Genomic DNA, 10,279 nt, shown 5'->3' with positions numbered 1-10,279 from the left:
TGTCTAATTCTTAAATACCAAACAAACTTGGTTTCGTGACAATTTTTTTTTTTATTTAATGCGTATTTATAAATAAAGTTCGAATATACATCAGAAATCAAATCATCAACTTTGCTTCAAATGCAGAGATTGCGTGTTGCACTTGTAAATGATTCATTGTATCATGGTGTTGCATGACATGGCCAAACTTCCCTAAACATGTTTTGCATGAAAGCAGCTGTCTTTTTCAATATCTATTTCATTTGAAAATGAGAATACATTGTAATGTTTTTAAATATGCTCTTTCGCTTTGATACTAAAATTTGATTGAGCACGTTAAAAATGCAGCAAGTAGTTTTTATTATAGCGTACTGTGTTTGCTTTTTGACAGCATGTCAAATAACAATATCCGGTGGAAAGTTTAATTCAGATGTCTGTAAAGGGTATGGTGAACTCGAATCTAAGGTTGATATCCTCACAGCAAAGGTTGATCGTAGTCTTCAAATGCTTAAGACAATCAATGAGCTAGTTAAAGGTAAATAACACCTGTAATTTTAATCTTGTAGTGTGATAATTTGTTTAAATTCAAAAATTCATATTTTGACAGATATGTATTTAATAGCCAAGCACATTATCGAATTGTTTTGTTTTTAACATCGTATTTTGTATAAATATTATTATCTTCGTTTTGTGAGGCAAACAAAATCGTTTTCGTTAGTTTTGAATTAATAAATGAACGACATTTGGTATATTTTGTAGTTCTTCCCTAGACCGAAAAAATTATTTCGAAATTCTTCTGCCTCAACTCAAACCCTCCAAATAACTAGTAATATCAAATAACCGTTCCCTTATTATTTAAATCGACATACGTGCTAATCAATTATCAGTTCAGTAGTTTCATCGCTTGATTGACAGTATGTATGTTAACGAGAAAAAGATAAGGTTTTTATTTTAAACAAATGATTATTTCTACGAAATTTCCTCTTAAACTGCCTGCCATTTATAATTATGCTCGTTCCGTCTACAGAGTCTGAGAGGATTCACATGGAACTCTTTCCGATTTCTAACATCGTACTTCGCTCACATTACAGCTGTAAAATGAAAATATTATTTGTATTTGAAATTATACCACATCTTCTAACTTCCATAGCTTAATGTATAAAAAGTAAAAGAGAAACAATTAAAAGTCACGAACTCTACAGAAAATTTAAATCGGAATGTCCTTTATGAAATGACAATATCAAAAGCTTAAAAACATCAAACTAATGGAAAACAACTGTTGTATTCCTGACTGTACAGACAATTCCTAATATAGAAAAAAAATTGGACTAAACCTGGTTCTATACCTAGCGTAACCTGTTTCTTATTTGACAATCGCATAAAATTGGGTTTCTTAAAAAATATATTGATCATTAAAAGGGACTACTGTTATAGAGTAAACACAATTTCCCTGAAAAAATCCCTATTAATTCCCGTTGTTAAAATACTTCAAGTAATTTTTGTGGTATGTTAAAAATTGTAGATATAAAAAAAAAATTATAATATGTTAACAATCTTTTTACTTCTTCATTTCGTGCAAAACTTTCAAATTAACTATTAAAGAATTTATTCCGACATGGGAAACCACTTATTAGGATTGAGAAGAAATCTTTATAGTATTATATTTTCTTTTTTTATTGTAGCAGTTATAAAATCCTTTACGTTTCAGACGAAAACTGTAACACGATTTTTAAAATATTGCAAATAAAGGAATATACCTCCCTCATGCAAAGCATTTACTCTTTTATTTGGCTTTGGCTATATTTAAGACCGTTTTTAGTTTTGTCAGTCTTTCAATGTTTGCAATTAATTTTGGATTTTCAAATTGTGAGCCTTAAACTTTACTGAAGACACATTTTTTTGTAGATATGTGTATCAAGCTAAGTAAAATGTGTACCGTTTATTTCTATCTGAGAAAATATAATCATCGTACGTTGCAAAAGTGATTTAATTCTTCTTTCTTTAATATAAATACTGCTATTTAAGAATTATAGATTGACTCAGCCCTATTATCATTTTCAATATAGGGTGCTTAGGAAAAGAAAGTAATAACTCCTCAGAACACTTATATTTTTAGATTTGGGATTAATGAATTAATGCAGGTCTCTATGCGTTTTGATTTTATTTAATAGCTGCCCTAACTTACTTTTAACCTCTAATTATTAGCATAACAAAATTTTGATTATTTTCAAATCATGTTGTAATACTTTTTAAAATCAATAAGCTTTAAATCTGATTAATGGACCGGGTTTAGTATTTTTGTGATTTTACTTTTTATTTTTTTATCTCATCATTGTCCGTTACAGTAAATGTTAAGAAGTCATCTCCCTGAACAACGAAATTTATGTTCATCCAACAACAGCTAATAAGTCTTAAAAAAGTGAAAATAAATCCAAAAACTTATTTGGACTGTATAGATAAGGTACACCATTATTTTGTTACGAAATAACAGAAAATGCTGATGACTGGTTTCAAAAATGTTAAAGATTAAAATGTATATGAAATATCAAAAGAAGACATACCTACTGAAAAACTGAATTATCTGGACGAATACAATATGTTTTAAATAAAGATTTTAACTTTCAGTAGGTATAGTCTAAATTATTTTCATTTTTGGCTTTTACTACTAACTTTTTCAGAAATAGTTTCATATTGTTTTCCGTAGTTAATCTACCAGAAGCCGAAAGGGAATTAAGTTGTAATCTTCTATGCCATTTGCTCTCTGGTGTCAATTGTATAACATATTCTTGTGTTGCATATCTATCTGTATAAAAAGTGAAATAACAAAAATACTAAACTCCAAGGAAAAGTCAATTCGGAAAGGTTCTTATTAAATGTCATATCATAAGCTCAAACACATTAAACGAATGGAAAACTACATTCATACTCCTGTCTTGATACAGGGATTTCCTTACGTAAACAATCGTCAATTGAACATGGTTTTATAGCAAGCTAAACCTCAAATTTGTATAACAATAGCAAAAAATAAGTTTTTTTGAAAAAAAAATATGGATAATACATTACCTTTGATCCTTCAAAAAAATACTACTGTCATACAAATTCCTTAAAACATCAAATTTCATTTCATTCCTTATGTCCTGTGTTAATAATCTTCAAGTATTTGTGGTTGTGTGCAAAACTGTTAGATATTTTAGTGTTGTTTGATAACAATCATTTAGTCTTTTCATTTTGTGCAAAATAATTATATTAACTATTAAAGAATATATTTCGACATGGGAAATAAATGCAACAGTAGTATACCGCTGTTCAAAACTAGTAAATCTATAGACAAAAAACAAAATCGGGGTAACAAACTAAAACTACTAATTACGTTTGAGACAAAAACTTAAGAGTATAATATTACTGACTTTTGTGGTTTTAGCTGTTATAAAATTATAAATATATATTTTGTTTGAAATTTTCTGTGTTAAGATTTTTGAAAAAATGCAAATAATGGAACATACTTTCTTCAGTCAAAGCATTTATTCCTTTTTTGCAACAGCTATACTTTTGGCCCTTTTTAGTGTTATCAACTTACAGTATTTTTTAGATCATGTTTTTATCTTCTGTAATATTTTTTTTAAATAGAAAAGATTTAATTTTACTTATCACATAATTGTCAGTTACATTCAATTTTAAGATGTCATCTTCCTGAACAACAAAATGCATGATCTTCAAACAACAGCTAATAAGTCTTAGAAAAGAAGGGAAAATATTTTACACGAAAAGATATATAACACAACCATGGGATTACCAGATTTTAAAATATATACAAAGATTTATTTTGATGAATCATTCCTAATTCAGGAATACAGAAGATATCCTATTGTCCGTTTGGCTTTTTTAAGAACCTCACACATGTACAAAAGAAAGAGAGAATAAAGTAATGATGCAGACATGTCACCAAATAAATCCAAAACTTTATTTTGGCTTCTAAATGAAGTAAAACATACTTTGTTACAAAAAAAGAAAAAGATGTAAGTGCTAAAGTAAGTGCTGGTGAATGGATGAAATGTATCAAATATTTGATTGCATGTGAAATATGAAATGCTGAAATACTTAATTTCGAAAAATTAAATAATCTGGACGAAGAAAATATGTAATTAGATAATTAAATTACTAGAATAACAGCAAAATCAAATCTATAATGAACTTAAGTATTCTTAGTTTTTCCAAATATGAATGACAAATTACAGCCTGAATTATTGTGTGTACTTGTTTTCCCCCTATTAACTATAAAAACTTATTTTCACATATTGTTGCTACATAAATCATGTAAGATTACAACAAGATCCAAACAGGGTTTATATAGTTTAAGAAGAATATCAATTAGAGATTGCATTCGTCACTTTACAATAAATTATTCGATGACTGTAGCAAACTGGGTGTTTATCACATTTGAGAAACAGTGACTACGTGTTTGTTCTGACGACATTAATACAAAATTAAGTTTATGGATGAATTTGTTTTATCACCAAACTTGCTTAGGAACTGCAGAAATTCATTAAAAATTAGCAGTCTTTTCCCATAGTGGAAAATAATTAAAAACTTGAAACTTGAATTGAAAACAATACATTCAGTTATAACAAAGCTGGACAATAATTAAAAAAGATTGAATTAATTATATATTTATAAAAACTTAATTGAAGATGTTAAAGAATATGAATATATCTGAATTCCCTTTCCCGCCTTATTCCGCAATTAGAGAATCATTCAATGATGTGACTTTAAATGCAAAAAATCGATTACATATTTTTAAATCCATAATAAAACCCGAGCGCATTGTATGGTTATGAGATATTCGGCTTTTCCCTAAAAAAGGTTTGTACATAATGAAGAAAAACAGATAAGTAAAGAAATTACCAGCGTGTGTTAAATCCTTATTTAATGGATGTAAACGAGAAGTATGTAGTCTACCAATAGTTTACTTATATTTGATAAATATAATCCAAATTGTGCCATTTCTTTGCTATTTGAAGCTTTGATATGTCTAACTAGATGAGAAAGGAAAATTTGACTCTTCTGTTGGAAGTCTGAACAAAATATTTAAATAACAAGACATGAAAATTTTATATTGAAATCAAGAAAAATTCTAATGTAAATTTAAAATTTGTTAATACATTGACAAATGACTTATTCAATAATGAACGGAAATCTCTGAACGCTGAATTGATAGATGTTTGGTTGCTTCACATCTAGCGGCAAATATTTAAGGATGTACAGTTCTCAGGAGCCAAAATATTCTGAAATTATACTTTATTTCTTAGCCTGCTTTTTAGGTTTATATGACCTTAAATAAATAATTTGGGAAGACAAAATCATATGGTGGCGCCATTCTGTTTTTGCTACGACCCTTTGAAAGAATCAAATTTTGATGATTTTCCCATTTTTCATCAATTTTTACCAACTGTATGGGCTATTATCGTGAAAAAAATCAGTTCCACAATTAAATTTTTTTCATACTTTCAATTAAGATGAAGTTGACCAATCGGAATAAATTTTATTTATAAAACTATAGGTTAATGTTGAGAAAGTTTAATCATATTGTGACGCTTTTTCATGTCAAAATTTACCACGCTGTCAACTTTGTGTGATTTTCTCTATTTTAAGAACAGAATGCATATTATTTCAACTTCTTTGTTATAAATGATTGGAAAAATGCATATCTAATAATTTTGAAAGGAAAAAAAAATTGGATGTACATGTTTGCAAATGGTCCATTGTCAAATCAAATTCGTATATATATAGTGAAATCCGCTACCAGAAAGAGATACCTTTTTAAGCCTGATATCCATGATGAGTTTATCTATACTTAAAGAATCATTCACTTCTAAATTTTGTTCTTCAGACCACAAACCAACCAATGGTGTAGTTAAGAACGTTGCGCTGAAGAAAAGAATCCAACAAAGCTCGTGGTATGCTAAGACACGTTCTTTAATGAATTATATGTGCTGTGCAACTGAATATGCAAACGATGGAAATGCAACAACCTTCTCACATACAAACTATGATAATTTTCCGTACTTGTGGGTAGATCTTGGACGTATGTATGATATAAAGCGGATTGAAATTATAAACAGATCGGAAAGTTATGGTAAGTTCCGTTGTGTTTTAGTTTAAGACGACAAGATGCATTCTAACTAAACATTAATGCTTTGGAATATTTGTGCATAACATTAATTCTATAATTTACCCATTTTATTGTCTTGCTGTCAGAAAGGGGATCATATGGTCTGCGTTATACTACTGTTGCCTTTATTCCTGTCTGACCTTATTAAAGAAAAACAAATCCAAGGAACTGTTTCCAATCACAATTTAAATAGGTCTACATTTTTGATTCGGAGTCTATGCTGTATTTGACTTTGAAATGTAGGGTGTAAGCAAATCAGACAGTAGCTATACAATACAATGAAATCAAAGCAAAAGACATATAAAGATGTTTGTCTATGATCGTCAGGAGTAGTGGCAAGAATATATTATACATTCTAGGTTACGAAAGTTTAGTATATTTAATATATACTATCAAACATTTTACAAAACTAGATTCCGTAAATATGAAGGGGAAACATTTGTGTTTTAAAAAGGATATTAACTAATGAGAATGTACTGTTATCCTGGTTCCCGGTTCACGTGCACAAGGCATTAGCGTATATCCATACGGAATATTGCGATCGGGATTCATTCCAATCTACTGTTTAATCAATCAATTGAACATGTGGGGCAATATGCGCAATTGTTTCTCCATAGGCCGTAATGGTAACGTTTTCTCCTGTTGCTCAGCCCATATCGTAAACTTGTATATGTATGATGGCTTGTTTCGAAGCTGAGACATTTTTACATATGTGGTTAAATTTTCGGGGTACGAAGTGTGATTCATTTTTCCGTAATTTAGCAAACCCCGAGTATCCTTTTGCGATGTGGCTCCTCATGGTAAAAAATCCCATTTTTAACACAATAAGTTCTTTGAAATTTTAATACTTTGAACACATTTAATAGCTCCATGATTTTTACACATTTATTCTGTGTTCCCTTACTTTCCAAATTAACACTGGTTCAGTTCAGTCATTTGTTTATCATAGAAATGTGTCAAATATCACTACACAGAGATTTTTTGTTTACACGTGACTTTTGTGTTCCTCATTTCAAGGCGCATTAGGGGTATTGTCCCATGTGTAACTAAAACTAAAAGAAATAGCTATCTCCTAATTATCAAATCAACAATGTACACAAAAGAACCTGGAATATATATTAGTACATGAAAAGTTTAAACGAATGTTGTAACAATAGACCAGATAGAGCACACAACCTAAGCTAAATGTATGTTGTGATTATTTTTCATATAATGAAGACATAATTTTGAATCAGTTTAATAAATGTCTGGAGCTGGCATGTCAGTTACTGCTAGTAGAATTTTGTTGATTCAAGTTTTATTGTTATTTTGCTTAGTTACTTCTATTATCTAATCTTACATCGGACTCAGACTTTCTTAAACTAAGTTTTTTTGTGCGCATTGCTGTCCGGTTTTATTTTACATTGAGAGGTAAATGGTGAGGGTTCTATAATTTTTGTGTTTAGGGGCTCACATTTAAGTTAAGGGGCTCGCTGTTATGAAACCTATTGGTGACCTTGGGTTGTTTTCTCCTCTTCGGTCGGGTTGCTGTCTCTTTAACACATTTGTTTTTGACTCCTAAAAGGGAATTGTGCCGAATACGAAAGATATTTTTTCATTCCGATTTATCGAAGGACTATTTCATAACATAGAATAATATTATTGGCAGTACTATATGGTAATGAAGTTTAATTATGTGGTATGATTTAAGAGATTTGTTTTTAGTATTTCGTATTTACTGATTCCTCTCAAATCGTTGCTATGTTTGTTTGAAACTTTTAACAAAGTTTTGCTTCGCGCTTAATTCAAGAAAAGCTATTAAAGTAATGTACATTTGCTAAGGTCGGTTGCGTACGAATGTTTTGTCTTAAGAGGATTAGGATAAAAAAAAAAAGAACCTGTATAAATTGAAATCAAGTTCGACAAAAATTAAAAAGCATATATACGTATTTCATCTCATCTGTAGTTAATATCTATTTTCTAACTATTTGAACAGGCCAACGTCTGCATGACCTGGATATCACAGTTGGGCCAACCTTGAAGGAATTATCCTTATGTGTACACTATAAAGGTCCAGGAAAGACCAATGAACATCTTGTATTCCATTGTAACAAGCAAATGAGTGGTCGTTATGTCAAGTTGACCATCAAAGGCAAGGAATATCTCCAGTTGTCAGAAGTTATGGTATTTGCACCTGAAATATCAGAATAATATATCTGAATAAAACTCTAAATAAATGATTATTCTTTTATTGATATTTTGTTATAGAAGACAACAAATGAAAGTAAGATAACCTTATCAATCATTGATAATTAAAAAGTTAACAAAACACGCAGTACAAGAAAGAAAAAAAAACTAGAAAAGAAACAAAGACGTCCTAACAAGCACTTACTGCACCAGAGACATATGTGGTTCAACAAACTGTTTATTTGTGATTATTTTGTTATAATATCGTTTATTATTTGTTAGAATAGAATACTGTTAAGTTATATACTATTTGTATGAATTGTAGATATTCAACGCACTGGGTTGATGCCTCTGCTGGTGGACTATTAGTCCCCGAGGGTATCACCAGCCCAGTAGCCAGTACTTCGGTAGTGGCATGAAAATACGGATTTTTTTGTGTTATTAAAATTTGCTGTTACAAAATGATAGAAATTATTATAAATCAAGGAATGTATCTCCCTTATGTAAAGCTCTGATTCCTTCCACGGGTTTGGCTATACTTTTTTGGACCTTTTGGATTGTAGCTCTTCATCTTTTATATAAGCTTTGGATTTCAAATATTTTGTACTCGAGCATCACTGAAGAGACATGTATTGTCGAAATGCGCATCTGGTGCAAGAAAATTGGTACCATTAATTTTATTACTACCATTGGGTCGATGCCTCTGCTGGTGGACTATTAGTCCCCGAGGGTATCACCAGCCCAGTAGCCAGTACTTCGGTACTGGCATGAAAATACGGATTTTTTGTGTTTTAAAATTTGCTGTTACAAAATGATAGAAATTATTATAAATTAAGGAATGTATCTCCCTCATACAAAGCTCTAATTCCTTCCACGGATTTGGCTATACTGTTTGAACCTTTTGGATTATAGCTCTTCATCTTTTATATAAGCTTTGGATTTCAAATATTTTGGACTCGAGCATCACTGAAGAGACATGTTTTGTCGAAATGCGCATCTTGTGCAAGAAAAATGGTACCGTTAATTTTATTACTACCACTGGGTCGATGCCTCTGCTGGTGGACTATTAGTCCCCGAGGGTATCACCAGCCCAGTAGCCAGTACTTCGGTACTTGCATGAAAATACGAATTTTTTGTGTTATTAAAATTTACTGTTACAAAATGATAGAAATTATTATAAATTAGGAATGTATCTCCCTCATGCAAATCTCTGATTCCTTCCACGGATTTGGCTATACTTTTTGGACCTTTTAGATTATAGCTCTTCATCTTTTATATAAGCTTTGGATTTCAAATATTTTGGACTCGAGCATCACTGAAGAGACATGTATTGTCGAAATGCGCATCTGGTGCAAGAAAATTGGTACCGTTAATTTTATTACTACCACTGGGTCGATGTCTCTGCTAGTGGACTATTAGTCCCCGAGGGTATCACCTGCCCAGTAGCCACTACTTCGGTACTTGCATGAAAATACGGATGTTTTGTGTTATTAAAATTTGCTGTTACAAAATGATAGAAATTATTATAAACTAAGGAATGTATCTCCCTCATGAAAAGCTCTGATTCCTTCCACGGATTTAGCTCTTCATCTTTCATATAAGCTTTGGATTTCAAATATTTTGGACTCGAGCATCACTGAAGAGAAATGTATTGTCGAAAATTGGTACCGTTAATTTGATTAAAGTTATACAAGTTGATTTTTATTTAACTAGTCTGTTATATTTACAAAAACCTAGACAGAACCAAACTAAGATTTACCAGAATACCACTAAGTACCACAAAACCTAAACAGAACCAACCTAAGATCTACCAGAATACCACTAAGAAGGGTCGTCAGTTATAACTTTCGTTCATGTGTACTTATACATTGTTATAAAACACATTCTTATAGCAACACACTAAAGGTTAAACATTTATAGTTTAACATCAAAGCCTGACCGCTCGGTTTTCGTTACAATACCATA

At 30.6% G+C, this 10,279-nt stretch overlaps 1 long non-coding RNA gene across 1 annotated transcript; it reads left to right on the top strand.

Moving 5' to 3' along the window:
• The first annotated feature begins 254 nt into the window (after positions 1-254).
• LOC143078887 (uncharacterized) lies at positions 255-8,367 on the top strand. Its single transcript, XR_012979293.1, has 3 exons — positions 255-514; positions 5,867-6,112; positions 8,124-8,367. It is a non-coding gene; the product is annotated as an uncharacterized LOC143078887 (long non-coding RNA).
• The last annotated feature ends 1,912 nt before the right edge of the window (positions 8,368-10,279 follow it).

This window comes from Mytilus galloprovincialis, chromosome 6, assembly GCF_965363235.1.
Source record: "Mytilus galloprovincialis chromosome 6, xbMytGall1.hap1.1, whole genome shotgun sequence".
NCBI lineage: Eukaryota > Metazoa > Mollusca > Bivalvia > Mytilida > Mytilidae > Mytilus > Mytilus galloprovincialis.
Note: the sequence above shows the minus strand (reverse complement) of the source record. Positions and strands in the feature narration are given on the sequence as shown.